General features: G+C 39.9%; 1 pseudogene; it reads left to right on the plus strand.

Annotated features, from left to right (window-relative positions):
• The first annotated feature begins 11,131 nt into the window (after nucleotides 1–11,131).
• Nucleotides 11,132–12,450, plus strand: LOC136120535 (tubulin beta chain pseudogene; annotated as a pseudogene).
• The last annotated feature ends 1,856 nt before the right edge of the window (nucleotides 12,451–14,306 follow it).

The following is a 14,306-nucleotide window of genomic DNA, read 5'->3' on the forward strand; positions in this document are numbered from 1 at the left end:
AGAAAACAAGAATCCTTGAGAGTTTATAATGATTTTCCGAAGGACACGCAACCAGGTATGGCTTTAAGTATGGTTTCCAGACCCTCATCTTCCATATATGTTCTTTTACAAAACTGATCTGAGAATGGTTTTAGATGGAAGGCATCGTGACAGTTCTCCTTTCCCACATTACTTTTCTCAGTTTCTCATTTGTCCTTTCCTACATAAACAGATACATACACGAACACATACATATATACATAGGTAGATAGGTAAATAAAATCTCTCTCGCTCCTGCAATGCCTTGAGATATTAAAAAAACCCAGGGCCACAAAGACAAAATTCAAAAATATGGGTTCTAAAGCCTCCTTTAACCAAGACTTCATCTTTACTAGGCCTCATGTTTTTCTTTATCTTACACTTATTTCTGTTAAAAGCCAAGTGTGGTATAGAAATAGGTGGCTTTGGCTTCTGTAGGGAAGTAATGGATTTTGATGTTTTACACAGTGCAGCAGAGAGAGTGATAATGAGTTTAAGGACTTCATCTCTTCCATCACTCACCTATTTACCAAAAAATGCATCACTATCAAAGAAGAGCCTAAGAGAATAAAGCATAGAGTGTACAGGTAAGAAATACTAAAAGTAGTAGAAAGTTTCTTCATTTAGGCAACAAACTCTTAGTAAGGCTCTATGACTTGTCTATCTGAAAATGAGCATGAAGAAGTGAGATGTCAGGCAATGTGTACTAACACATTTATTTGAATTGATAAATGAGGTCAGATTTGTGTGAGAGAAAGTAAGCCTAACCGAGTCAATTGGTTTGATAATGAAAACTGGCCTTGCCTATTTGGTTATGTGACAGATGTATTCTATAATTTGAATGAGCTAAATATGTAGTTCCAAAGTTTTGATGAAAAAATATTTAAAGCATGTGATACAATAAATGCAGTTTACCAAAAAAATTACTGTATTGGCAAAGGTATATTTAAATTAAGTGTTTCAATGTTCCCAACAATTTTTGAATACATCAGTAATTTTTCAAAAGTGCCTTTAAATGATGGAGAAACAGGTACAATTAATAGTTACTTGATGAGTCTCAGGGAAACTTTTAGTTATGCTGACCAGAAATTCAGAAGCTGAATAAATATAAAGGTTATTTTACAAATTCTTGGCTCTCAACAAAATTGAAGATTTTTTTTTTTTTTTTTTTGCTGTACACAGGCCTCTCACTGTTGTGGCCTCTCCTGTTGCAGAGCACAGGCTCCAGACGCGCAGGGTCAGCAGCCATGGCTCATGGGCCCAGCCGCTCCGTGGCATGTGGGATCTTCCCAGACCAGGGCACGAACCCCGTGTCCCCTGAATTGGCAGGCGGACTCTCAACCACTGCGCTACCAGGGAAGCCCGAAGAAGATCTTTTCATTATGACAGATTATTAAAACTAATTTTTGGTGACATATTACTTTGGTTTTTGGTATCCAACTCAGAGTGAATTCAAATAATTATGAGCAATTGTTATGAAAAATAAACAAATTCCATTCATTCCTTTTCAGGCCTTCTGATCCATTCCATATGCTCACAACCACAGTGGGAATAGAATTGATATTGAACCATCTTTTATTCCAAGCACTCACCCCCAAGAAAAAGCTATCCACCTGATTTTAAAATGCATTTCTAATAACATTTACTTCTAATGTTTAATAATTTTATATCAAAATGTAAAATATATTTATTACCAATTGTGTAGTAATAAAAAAATAATCTTAAGGATAACTCAATCCTGAAGAAAAAAATAAGACTTAGAGCACTGTAGTTACAAAATAATCAAATTTTTAATTTCAATTAGGATAAAATTCTACGAGGAAAATTGAATAGAAATATAAGTGGTACATATATACAATGGAATATTACTCAGCCATTAAAAAGAATGAAATAATGCCATTTGCAGCAACATGGATGGACCTATGGATTATCATACTAAGTAAGTCAGGCAGAGAAAGACAAATATCATATGATATCACATATGAGGAATCTAAAAAAATGATACAAATGAACTTATTTACACAACAGAAACAGACTCACAGACTTAGAGAACGAACTTATGGTTACCGGAGGGGAAGGCTGAGGGGGAAAGATTGGGAGTTTGGGATTGACATGTACACACTGCTATATTTAAAATAGATAACCAACAAGGACCTACTGTATAGCACAGGGAACTCTGTTCAATACTCTGTAATAACCTAAACGGGAGAAGAATTTGAAAAAGAATAGATACATGTGTATGTAAAACGTAATCACTTTGGTGTACACCTGAAACTAACACAACACTGTTAATCAACTACACTCCAATATAAAATAAAAATTTAAAGCAAAAGAAATATAGGTTCAAAGAGGTAAAGAAGAGCTTCCCTGGTGGCACAGTGGTTAAGAATCTGTCTGCCAATGCAGGGAACACGTGTTCAAGCCCTGCTCCGGGAAGATCCCACATGCTGCTGAGTAACTAAGCCTGTGTGCCACAACTGCTGAGCCTGTGCTCTAGAGCCCGCGAGCCACAACTACTGAGCCCACGTGCCACAACTACTGAAGCCTGTGCTCCACAGGCTCCACCCAAAGCCCGTGCTCCACAAGAGAAGCCACGGCAATGAGAAGTCCATGCACTGCAACGAAGAGTAGCCCCCGCTCACTGCAACTAGAGAAAGCCCACACGCAGCAAAGAAGACCCAAAGCAGCCAAAAATAAATAAATATATTTTTTAAAAAGAGGTAAAGAAATAATGGAAGTAAAGAGAAGATTATTCATGAGATTTTTCTTTAATTTTAATCTAGGTATAGCTTCTCTTTAGCATATATTCAGAGCAGTATAAAAATCTTAAGGGTAGTTCAGTAAATTTTCACAAAGTGATTATATAAAACAGCACCCAGCCAGATTAAGATAAGAACATTACCAGCACCCCCCAAACAGCTGGTACTCCCCCACCCTGACACCCCAAAGTTAACCACTATCCTTATTTCCAAAATCCTAACTAAGATGTGCTTGTTTTTGAAATTTATATAAATGAAATCTTATAGTATGTGCTTTTTTTCTGTTGCCTTTTATTCAGCATGTTTGTGAAGTTCATCCATATTCATATATTGTTTAAATGCAGCATAATGGGTATTAAATATTTATTTTAAACTAACTGTTTTACAATATGCAAGAAACTACGTATTTGAATCTATTAATCACGTGAAGAAAAATTTGGATGTCAACTCAAAAGTATGGAGGTGTAGTTATTTGATGTCTGTGGGCTTCAATTTTATTATATGTTAAATGGAGTTAAATACTGTTTTCCTCATTGAGTTGCTGTGAGGCTCTACACGGAAAGTGCTTGGCACAGTTGCTAACACATCTTATAAACAGCAGCCGTGGTTGTGGTTGTTGCCTTCCTATGAGCCATCCCAACTTTAATATTAACACCGTCTCCAAATCCCTTCTTCTTACTAACCCCCAAGTGATATATCTGAAACATATAAACAAACATGTCCCTCCCATGCTGAAATTAACATTGTCCTAGTTTTTTACCACTTAAAGTATGTAGTCCAAGCACTCCTGCATGACTTGCAATGACAACCTAGACCAGACCCCTGCCTACCTCCTCTGTAATTTAGGGTTGCCAATACATCTTTCACAGAACTGTTGGGGAAAAATAACAGGGGGAAAAAAGAAGAAATTTTAAAAAAGAAAAGCTTAGTGTATGTATGGAAAGCATTTGGCATGAAACAGGTATATAATGAATGGTAAGTTACTCAGGTAGGTAGCAAGAAAGGGAGAGAGGCAAGATTGTTGCCTAATTAGATAATGTTGGCATTAGAAGGATACCTATTATGATGACAGGTCTCAGTCTGTTGGTCTTGATACCCACTTTCTAGCTTAGTTGGGTAGAAGAGGCATAAGGAAAATAAGTATGCTACATGATTTTATCCCATTTTGTATATGAGAGAACTGTGGTCCTGAAAGGTTAAGTGATTTGCCCAAGAATTTACACTGAATTCATGGCAGAACCAGGATTCTCATGTGAATCTGTCAGATTCCAGAACTGCTTTTTTTCCCCTCCATTCCATGGCTCTCTGAAATATTCAAATTTTATTGTGGTGTCTCAAACATGCTTTCCTCCTAGGGGGACATAACTTCCAATATTAGCCTCTCTGAGCCTCAGGGTCTAGCTTGTAAAATTGGGCTAATAATAATACTTACCTTTTAAATGAGTTAATACTTGTGAAGTGCCTAGAATAGCACTTGATAAGTGTTACATCTGCTGTTGTTTTAATTTTACAGTATCAGTTCATTGGATTTATGATTTAAATAGAAAATCAGTGTATGAGGCTTTGGCCAAAATAGACCAGATTTTTCATGGGAGCATTATCCCTTCCACATAAGGTAAACATCAGTGTTCTGATATACCCTTGACCATTTTCCTAACCATTACCATGCATCTTTAACATTCCTGTGAACTCAAGACCCAATAATAGGTGCTAAATAATTACTAATTCAAAATTAGTTATTAAAATCCCTGCTATTAAAAGCTTGCAACTGGGACTTCCCTGGTGGCACAGTGGTTAAGAATCCGTGTGCCAATGCAGAGGACACGGGTTCGAGCCCCTGTCCAGGAAGATCCCACATGCCACGGAGCAACTAAGCCCGTGCACCATAACTACTGAGCCTGCACTCTAGAGCCTACAAGCCACAACTACTGAGCCTGCAAGCCACAACTACTGAAGCCCATGCGCCTAGAACCCGCGCTCCGCAACAAGAGAAGCCACCGCAATGAGAAGCCTGCGCACCGCAATGAAGAGTAGCCCCTGCTCGCCGCAACTAGAGAAAGCCGGTGCGCAGCAACGAAGACTCAACACGGCCAAAAATAAATAAATAAATAAATTTTAAAAAGCTTGCGACAAGCCTGTAAAATTAGCACACATCTCAAAAAAAAGAAAAAGAAAATAATTAACCATACATTCCATGGTAAAATTATATATTCTTATCTAATAAACTTGCCATAGTATCCTATTTTTAAGAACTCAACTTCTCCCCATAGTTCTTAAAAATACCGTGAAGCTCAGTTAAAAATATAAATGTTGTTTATAAATAATGTTAAAATATACATTTTCTATTATTACAATAATAATGGTAATATCCAAAATTCTATAACATTCCATAATTTATGATGTGTTTTTACATTTATTGTGTTTATTTTTTCTCATGAACATGTGTTTGACCAGGCATATTGTAAACATAAATGTTGTCATTTATATTCATGGCAAGGTGAAAATGAATGGTGCATTTCAAAGGATAATTTAAATCATCCTTTATACATATAACATGTCAAGAAAAGGACTTGCCTGGACAGACACAGTACTGTTCAATAGAAATTAACTGAGCATTTATCACGGCCACAGTGGATTAGGCAGAGGACACAAGGATGACCTGAACACAATCCCTGTCCTTTGTGAGGACCCAGCCCGTCTGGTCGTGGCTGAACAACATGCACATTGCTGAGCTGAAATATTTAGATTCTCAGGATGTGTAGTCCATAGAGAGGAAGCAAAGAGAGAGGACTCAATCAGCTGATAATTTAGAAAACACTATCGTCATGAGAAGGTGCTGTAGGGCCAGAGGCTAGAGGCTTGCTTGTCAATATGTCGTCTGCATGCCCAAGAGCGCGACAGGACTACAGCATCTCAGCGCCCACACCTGACCTTCTGAGGCAGCTTCTGAACTTCAACAAGATTCCCAAGTGATCTGTACATACATTATAGTTGGTTTAGAAGCCCCGGTATAGAATGGTTCTCCATGCTGCCTGTACATTAGAAAGATCTGGGGACTTTTATTAAAAATGTCCAGACCTGGGCCTTACCTCAAGAATCACTTACCCATCTTCGTCATATCTCAGCTCAAACAACACTTTCTCTTGGAAGTCTTCCCTGATCCACCTTCAGACCAAGAATGATTCCTCAGTGATCATTCTCAAGGCATGCTTAGCTCTAATTACACTTTGTAACCAAGCATTTGTTTATGGTATATGATAACTGTCTCTCAGATTGGCAAACACTCTATGAGAGCAGCAACTGTTTCTGGTTTTGCTTATCGTTACACCCCCAGCGCCTAGTAGAATTCCTGTCACATGTTAGACATTCAATACACTCATTCATCCATTCCACAAATATCTATTGAGCACCTACAGTATTCTAACTGCTTGAGATGTATCAGTGAATGAAACAAGGGTCCCTGAAGGAAGTGACAGAAAATAAATGTGTTGTTCTATCTCTAGCAAGGAAAGAAAATTAATGATAAGGATGAAAAATAAAAGGATGAAAAATAAAAGGATAATATAGTACATTAGAGAGATATACGTGTTGTAAAAACTAAGAATGAAGGCAGGGTTAGGAGAACTGGGAGCTCTAACTGGGCTGGGACAAGGTAACATTTTAAACAGGGCAGTAAGGGTAACATGTCACATCTGCGAGAGACTTGGAGGGAGAGAGTTAGCCCACAGGTCTCTCGAGAAAGAACACGCCAGACTAGAGAAACAACACTTCAAAGGCTCTGAGGAAGGGACTGCAAAAAGGCCAGAGTGGGCAACATGGAATAGTGGGGAGACAGAGGAGTTGGGCAAGCTGGGGGTTAGGAGTTGGAGACGACTACACAGAGGGAACTGAGGACCAGACTATATAATGCAGGTTCTCGCAGGCGGGTGGTAAGGACTTGGCTTCAGCTTTTTCGCTGTGTGAAACATGGAGCCATTGCAGGATTTTGAACAGCAGAGTGATATAACTTGACTTATTTTTAAAGAGAATATTCTGATTACTGTGTTGAGAACACATTAAAGTGGATCAAGAGTAGAAGCAGAGAAAAAAAAATCAAGAAACTACTGCGGCAAGTCAGGTGAAAAATGATGGTAATGGTGGTGGCTCGGACCCAGGCGTTAGCAGCGGCATTGGAGAGAATTGGTTCAGAGTCTGAGTAACATGTATACACACGTCAATCCATGTATTATCACAAAGCAAACACAATTATGTAAACATCACTAAGGTCGAGGAAGAGAAGTCCACTCACGTCTCCTCCTCCCTAAGGGTAACTACTAACCTGACTTCTAATACCATTAGTTTACCTATTTTCAATCTTTACATAAATGGAATCAACAGTATATATTTTTTGTGGGTCTGTCCTCTTCTCTTGAAATCGATTCATGTTGTTACATGTAATTGAAGTTCATGAGAGTTTATTGCAGGGTAGTGTTTGAGTGTATAAATATGCATAATTTGTTTACCCTTCTTACTGTTGTCAAGCATTGGTTGTTCCCAGCTTGTGGCTATTTTGAATAATGGTACCCTGAACATTCTTAAACATGTATTTTTGTGTCAATATCTATTGGTCTTATTGCTAGAAGTAGAATTGGATATTAGGTAATTAGTTATGGATACATACAATTTTAGTAGATAATGTTAAGCAATTTCCTAAAGTGCATTTTATCAACTTTAACTCTTACCAGTTGGGTATAAAGTGTTCCAATCGCTCTGCATCAAGTCTTTGTAAATTTTAGCCATTTTATTGAATATGTAGTGATATCTCAGAGGGGATTTAATTTACATTTTTCTGATGACTTAAAGTTGAACACCTTTTCATATGTTTATTGACCATTTGGAGATGGTCTTTGTGAAGTACCTTTTCAAGAATGCATTCTTCTATTGAATTGTCTGTGTCTTTTTTTCTCCCTGATTTCTAGAAATTCCTTCTATATTTTGGGAATGAGACTTTTGTCAGCTGCATGTATTGCAAATGTCTTCTCATACTATGTGGTTTACCTTTCACTTTCTTCAATAGTGTCTTCTGATGATTACAATTTCTTAACTTTAATGTAGTCTGATTTATTAATATTTTCATTTATGGTTAATGCTTTTTGCCTCTTATTGAGAAAACTTTCCACATGGAAAGATCATGAAGATCTTGTGTTATGTTACCTTCTAGACATTTTATTAGTTTACTACTTATATTTAGCTCTACTATCCAACTGGATGTAATTATGGTGCAATTATGGGATCAAGTTTCATTGTTTTCCCATGTGAAGAGCCAGCTGACCTGGCTCCATCTATTGAAAAGACCATCTTTCCACTTCTCTTCTATACTGCAACTTTTATCACAAATCAAGAGTTCATGTTTGTGTGTGTCTAGTTCTAAATTCTCTGTTCTGTTCCACTGATCTATTGCCAATTATTTTGGCTTTCAGCCCAGATATTCAGTAGTACAAGTTGTCCATGTTTTTCTTCTGCTTTAAGAGTATTTTGGATATTCTTAGCCCTTTGCATTTCCACATAAATTTTAGAATCAGCTTGTTAACTTTAACAGCGATAACAATGAAAAACTCATCCAAGTTTTGGTTGTGATTTAAATCTATAAATGAATTAGGGGAGAACCGACATCTGTGCAATACTGCATCCTCCAATCAGTGAACACGGTACACACATCTATTGATTTATGTCTTTAATTTCTATCAATAATGCTTTACAGATTTGTGTGTAGATGCCTTACATATCTTTCATTAAATATATATCCAAGAGTTTTATATTTTTAATGCCACCACTTTATTCTGTTATATAGAACTATATAAAAATTTATATGTTGAACTTGTACCCACGAAACTTGCTAAACTTATTAACTACAGATATGTAGACTGTTTGGGATTTTCAATGTATGCAATTACATTGTATAAGAATAACAACATTTCCATTTCTTTCTTTTGAATCCTTGTAGCTTTCAATTTTTCTTTGCCTACAGAACCTTACTTCTGTAAGGTTTTCCTGTCTCATTCCTAGTCCAGAGGAAAGCTTTCAACAGTTCTGCTTTAAGTATGATGCTTGCTGTATGCTTTTTGCAGATGTCCATAACCAGATTAAGGAAGTTTCCCTCTACTCCTAGTTTGCTGCAGTTTTTTATCATGAAGAGATGTTGAACTTTATCAAATTATTTTTCTGTATCTATTTTTCTCTTTTATCCTGTTAATGTGGTAAATCACACTAATTGACTTGCAAATGTTAAACCAAACTTTGATTTCTGGGTTAAAATCTATTTGATCATGATATAATATCCTTTTCATATATTGCCAGATTTAGTTCGATAACAAAATCCTAAAACAATGTTAGCAATGTTCATGGATGAGATTGGCCTGATATTTGCCTTATACCAACCTTCTCAGGTTTTGGCATTAAGGTTATACTGGCCTCATAAACATATTGAAGTGCAGTTAGTCTTTTTATTCTCTGGGAGACTTTGTGTCAGATTAGCATCATTTTTTCTTTTTATATTTGGTAGGATTTGCCAATAAGACCATTTAAGTATGGAGTTTCCTTTTTGGTGAAGGTTGAAAATGCTGATTAAATCTAAAAATTATAGAATGGGAAGAAATAGCATGAGGCCTGAAAGCCATTCTCTCCTTTCACTGAAAGATACCTGGGTAGAAAGAAAGATGACCTAGTCAAGTAAACTTCAATACCAAACTCAGCCCTTCTACGTGCCATAAGTGCCCAGTATATCCTTCCTGAGAGCCATATCTACAGCAAGGAGAAATTTGCCATTTTCAGAATTATTTTTCCTTGATTGTGTTAAGAATTAAATTTTGCTACTGTGATTGTCCCTACATTCCTTGGCTTTATTGTAAACACCTCCTTGTCAGGTTTTCTTATTTTTTCTAATGTTCCCTTTTAGTCACCTCCCAGTGTCCAACAAAACAGGCTGATGGAATAGGAAAGGAATCAGAGAAAAATATTAATATATTAATATCTAGAATGCTATTCCCACAACATCCATGTATTCATTAGAAAAAAAATGAATGATAGAAGCAAATTTGGGATATTATTTGTGAAATAAGTGAAATAAGTGACAGAGAAAGACAAATATCATATGATCTAACTTATATGTGGAATCTAAAAAAAAAATTATAGAAACAGAATAGATGGTGGTTTCTGGAGCTGGAGGTGCAGGCTGAGAACAAGTGAAGACAGTCAAAGTGCATAAACTTCTAGTTATAAGACAAATACATCCTAGGGATGTAAGGTACAGCATGATGACTGTAGTTAACGATACTGTATTATATACTTGAAAGTTGCTAAGAGAGTAGATCTTGAACACTCTCACTACACACACACAAAATTGTAATTATGTGAGTTGATGGATGGGTTAACTAATCTGATAGTGGGAAACATTTCCCAATGTATACATATATCAAATCATTATGTTGTACATCCTAAACTTACACAATATTATATGTCAATTGTATCTCAATAAATCTGGAAAAAAGATGCAAAAATTATTTGAAGGTGTCTTGTAATTAGCAGAAAAAGTGAAACTGCTCAGCCTTGAAAGGTTAGACCAGGTCAAGTCTCTTCCAATGTCACACTCTCATTCACCTACATCTGGTCTCCCAAAGGAAGAGGCAGGAGATAAATAAGATGCTTTAGTTGACAGTTTGATATGGGAAACACTTAACTTTTTGATGGCTTATCTCAGTCAGAATTCAGTGGTTATTTCCCATCGTAGTCTAATAACACGAAAAGTAAGCAATCATGTCACTGGTGTCATGCCCTTAGAAATGTGATTCAAGACAGTCACAGTACTCTTCAACATGTTTTCTTCTTTCCTTGATCATTTTTAAACTGGTAACTTACATTTGAAGTGACTTTGAGAATGATTTTTTTTTCTTTCTTCATACAAAAAAGGAGTGGGGAGGAGGGAACATTCCCAAGCTTGTGCTATGAAATCCTTTTGGAACAAACCTAGTTTCTCACTTAAGTGGTAATCAATATTGCTGCCAAACAAATTATCTTTGCAGTGAGACATAAAGTATATCTTTGTGCTTCCTAAAAATTTTAAAAGCCCTATATTAACCCTCTTAGGTTATGACACAGGCAAAATTATCAATAAAATCATAGCCTTTACGCAAAAGCCTCCAAGCTCTCTCAGAACCTTCCTGCCGCCACATTAGGACCTCACTGTTCCAGCCTCCAGGACCCATCCCATCCTTCCAGCCTGCGATCAGCAGCAGAGAAAAACTAATTACATACCATTTTCTTGCCCCATACACACTTTGAAGTGAGCAAAAAGATTATAGTAAATTTTAACAGTGAGGGAATTTGTGCACATCTAGGCCAGTCAGTGTGGCAGTCAAATCGGTGCCAAGTTCTGGAAGGTGATCAGTGATGAACATGGCATTGACCCCACCAGCACCTATCATGAGACTAGCAACCTGCAGCTGGACCACATCTCCGTGTACTACAGTGAAGCCACAGGTGGCAAATTTGTTCCTCGTGCTATCTTGGTGGATCTAGAACCAGGGACCATGGACTCTGTTCACTCAGGTCCTTTAGGTCAGATCTTCAGACCAGACAACTTTGTTTTTAGTCAGTCGGAGGCAAGCAACAACTGGGCCAAGGGCCACTATACAGAGGGGGCCAAGCTGGCTGACTCGGTCCTGGATGTGGTTCGGAAGGAGGCCGAGAGCTGTGACTGCCAGCAGGGCTTCCAGCTGACCCACTCGCTGGGAGGGGGCATGGGCTCTGGAATGGGCACCTTGCTCATCAGCAAGACCTGTAAAGAATATCCTGACCACATCCTGAACACCTTCAGTGTGGTGCCCTCACCCACAGTGTCCGACCCTGTGGTTGAGCACTACAACACCAACGTCCATGAGCTGGTGGAGAACACTGATGACACTTACTGCATTGACAACAAGGTCCTTTACGACATCTGTTTCTGCAACCTCAAGCTGACCATGCCAACCTACAGGGACCTGAACCACCTCGTCTCAGCCACCATGAGTGGTGTCACCACCTGCCTCTGCTTCCCTGGCCAGCTCAATGCTGACCTCCACAAGCTAGTAGTCAACATGGTGCCCTTCCCATGGCTCCACATCTTCCTCCTGGCTTTGCCCCTCTAACCAGCCATGGAAGCCAGCAGTATCGGGCCCTCCCTGTGCCCGAGCTCACCCAGCACGTCTTAGATGCCAAGAACATGACGGCTGCCTGTGACCCCCGCCATGGCCCGTACCTCACCGTGGCTGCTGTCTTCCGTGGATGGATGTCCATGAAGGAGGTGCATGAGCAGATGCTCAACATGCAGAACAAGAACAGCAGCTACTTCATGGAATGGATCCCCAACAATGTCAAGACGGCCATCTGCGACATCCCACCCCATGGCCTCATAAGGGCACTCACCTTCATTGGCCACAGCACGGCCATCTAGGAGCTGTTTAAGTGCATCTCAGAGGGGTTCACTGCCATATTCCTCCAGAAGGCCTTCCTCCACTGGTACACAGGTGAGGGCATGGATGAGATGGAGTTCACCTAGGCTGAGAGCAACATGAACGACCTTATCTCCGAGTACCAGCAGTACCAGGATGCCACTGCAGAAAAGGAGGATTTCAGTGAGGAGGCCGAAGAGGAGGCCTAAGGCCGAGTCCCCACGACTGCAGGCTTCTCAGTCCCATCAGCCTTCCTCCTCAACTGCCCCTTTCTTCTCCCTCAGAATTTGTGTTTTCTGCCTCTATCTTGTTTTTTCTTTTTGGTGGTGGGGGGGTTTTCTAGAACACTGCCTGGTATATGATAGGTGCTCAATAAATATTTGTTGTTTGTTGAATGTCTGCTCTTTCCACTCTGGGGCACCTAGATTTCTGCCATTCTGGGTAACCCTATATTTCTTTCTCGTGCCCACTCCTCTGACCTGTCCAGTTAACATTTCCCTCTCCTGTTTTTCAGATAACTCTCCAAGAAGCCAAAAATAAATGGGAATTGCAAACAAAAACAAACCAACGAACAAAAATAAAAGCCTCCAAGACCTCCTGAACTGAACAATTCTGATCCTTCCTGGGAATGCCTCTGCCATTGGGTTATGAATCCTTTTAAGCTGCAGTGTTTTATATAAAATAAATATATATATATATTTTTTTAAATAAATATATTTTATTTAAATATATTTTTACACAAATGGAATTTCTATATTTCAAGGTAGAATTGTATGTAACTATGCAATTTGGTCAGTTGGATTTAGTTCAGTTGACCTTCCTACCATAATATTAAAGAGTATAGAGATATAATAGTTCTAACACTCTTAGAGCTTTAAAAACTGCTAGGATGGGGGAGGAGTTTCAACATGGCAGAAGAGTAAGACGCGGAGATCACCTTCCTCTCCACAAATACATCAGAAATACATCTACATGTGGAACAACTCCTACAGAACACCTACGGAATGCTGGCAGAAGACCACAGACCTCCCAAAAGGCAAGAAACTCCCCACATACCTGAGTAGGGCAAAAGGAAAAAGGAAAAACAGAGACAAAGAATAGGGACAGGGTTTCCCTGGTGGCGCAGTGGTTGAGAATCTGCCTGCTAATGCAGGGAACATGGGTTCGAGCCCTGGTCTGGGAGGATCCCACATGCCGCGGAGCAACTAGGCCCGTGACCCACAACTACTGAGCCTGCGCGTCTGGAGCCTGTGCTCCGCAACAAGAGAGGCCGCGATAGTGAGAGGCCTGTGCACCGTGATGAAGAGTGGCCCCCGCTTGCCACAACTAGAGAAAGCCCTCGCACAGAAACAAAGACCCAACACAGCAAAAATAAATAAATTAATTAATAAACTCCTACCTCCAACATCTTCTAAAAAAAAAAAAAAAATAGGGACGGGACCTGCACCAGTGGGAAGGAGCAGTGAAGGAGGAAAGGTTTCCACACACTAGGAAGCCCCTTCGTGGGCGGAGACCGCGGGTGGCGGAGCGGGTAAGCTTTGGAGCCACGGAGGTGAGCACACCAACAGGGGTGCAGAGGACAAGGCGGAGAGATTCCCGCACAGAGGATCTGGGCCAACCGGCACTCACCAGCCCGAGAGGCTTGTCTGCTCACCCGCCGGGGGGGGGGGGGCTGGGAGCTGAGGCTCGGGCTTCAGAGATCGGATCCCTGGGAGAGGATTGGGGTTGGCTGCGTGAACACAGCCTGAAGGGGCTAGTGCCCCACAGCTAGCAGGAAGGGAGTCCAGGGAAAGGTCTGGAGCTGCCAAAGAGGCAAGAGACTTTTTCTTGCCTCTTTGTTTCCTGGTGCGCGAGGAGAGGAGATTAAAAGCGCCGCTTAAAGGAGCTCCAGAGACGGGCGTGAGCCGCGGCCATCAGCACAGACCCCAGAGACAGGCATGAGACTTTAAGGCTGCTGCTGCCGCCACCAAGAAGCCTGTGTGTGAGCACATGTCACTCTCCACACCTCCCTTCCGGGGAGCCTGTGCAGCCCGCCACTGCCAGGGTCCCGGGATCCAGGGACAAC

This window comes from Phocoena phocoena, chromosome 3 (assembly GCF_963924675.1).
Source record: "Phocoena phocoena chromosome 3, mPhoPho1.1, whole genome shotgun sequence".
NCBI classification, from domain to species: domain Eukaryota; kingdom Metazoa; phylum Chordata; class Mammalia; order Artiodactyla; family Phocoenidae; genus Phocoena; species Phocoena phocoena.